The sequence below is a fragment of the Marmota marmota genome, unplaced genomic scaffold (genome assembly GCF_001458135.2).
Source record: "Marmota marmota marmota unplaced genomic scaffold, marMar, whole genome shotgun sequence".
Taxonomy (NCBI): Eukaryota; Metazoa; Chordata; class Mammalia; order Rodentia; family Sciuridae; genus Marmota; species Marmota marmota.
This window is the reverse complement of record NW_026006275.1, coordinates 106,435-108,140: the sequence shown is the minus strand read 5'-3', so window position 1 is coordinate 108,140 and position 1,706 is coordinate 106,435.

The window sequence follows — 1,706 nt, the reverse complement described above, 5'->3', positions numbered from 1 at the left end:
GTGGGGAGAGGGTCGGTCTGCCAGGACCCATTCAAGCAGCATAGGCTAGGGAGAAGGAGGCGGTGCGGGGGTCTGGGAAGTGCCAAGATATCATAAAATGAGAGTATAAGAGGGGAGGCAAAAGAGGGGGCTGGCAACAGGGGGCTGAAACCAAGGAACAACAAAAGGGTCCTAAAGAAGTGTACCAAGGGTCTCAGTCAAGGAGCCAGGCCCAGTAATGGAGAGCCAAGTGCTAGCACCTGGTCCTGGGTGAATTAAAAGAAATATGGAGGGGGAGTAGCAGGAGGGAGACAATGGAGTGTGTGGCACAGGCAGAGAAGAGCTCAAGGCCCGGGTCCACTGCAGGATGTCAGGGATCAGGAGCAGGGCCCCGGCTAAGGGAGGTCAAAGGGCCGAAGCAAGGGGAAAGGCTATGTTTTCCCAAAGTGAGTCCTCAGGGCCAAGAGGCCAGGTCAAGTCACCTGGTCTAGGTAAGAATCCTGGGAAGGAGATCACGAAAGTGGGCATGGTAGAGACAGAAATGACAGGGAGGCCAAAGGAGGGCACAGCCAGAAGGGCCGCACAATGGGTATGGGTGGGGTGGGCACCAGGACCCCAGCAAGGATCCCAAATAAGGTACCTGGAGAAGGGCCCAGGCCAGGGGAGAGCAGGGAATGCCGGGCCAGTAAAGCAGGGCTGCACTAGGGTACTGCAGTCCAAGAATGCCTAGGGGAGAAGGGAAGCAGCACCAGCGAGGGGCCCTCAGACAATACCCAGAAAACAGTGAACAAGAAGGGCCACCAGAGGCTCAAGCGACCAGCCAGGCCAAGTTAAAGAGAGCCAAGGGACAGGGCTTGGACAGGGGGCTCAGGACACAGGACAAGATTTTGGAGGGAAGGCATGGGATCCAGCTGGGTGCAGTCAGGCTCCAGGCCCAGGGCCACCTCCAGGTTTCAGGGTTCCTTGTGGAGGACCAAGCACCCAGTGAGAGTAAGGGGCCCAGGTGAAGGGCAGAGCTTGTGTTTCCCATAAGTCACCCTGGCTTATATTTGAATCCAGGCTCAGGGACCTGGCAAAAAAGGCTAGACAAGGGAAGGAGACCAGGAAGAGAGGGATGAAAGTGCATGGTGAGGGGTCGTGGTTGGTGCACTGTGCTGCAAGAGCCATGAGCCAAGATAGGCCCCCAGGCAAAGGACCAACTCAACTGATTGTGATGAGTGACCCACGAAGCAGGATACTTGCAAGCACCAGAAAAATGCTCAAGGGGAAGCATCAGCCGGGCATTGGGCATTCCAAAACAGTTAAAAACAGATAATGCCCCTGGTTATACTTCTACCTCTTTTAAACAATTTTGCTCATCATTTGGCATTACTCATATAACAGGAATCCCATACAATCCACAGGGACAAGGCATAGTTGAAAGAGCTCATCAAACTATTAAAATGTACTTATTAAAGCAAAAAGAAGGAATTGGGAAGGGGTATATATTCCCCAAAGATAAACTTAAAATAACCCTTTTTACTCTAAACTTTTTAAATTTGGATTCATCAGGACTTAGTGCTGCGGAAAGGCATATGTGTCCAAAAAATGTACATAAGCCCAAGGTACTTTGGAAGGATATTCTAACAGGACAATGGAAAGGTCCTGACCCAGTAATTGTCTGGAGTCGGGGGTCTGTTTGTGTGTTTCCACAGGGAGAACAGCAGCCGATTTGGATTCCAGAGAGA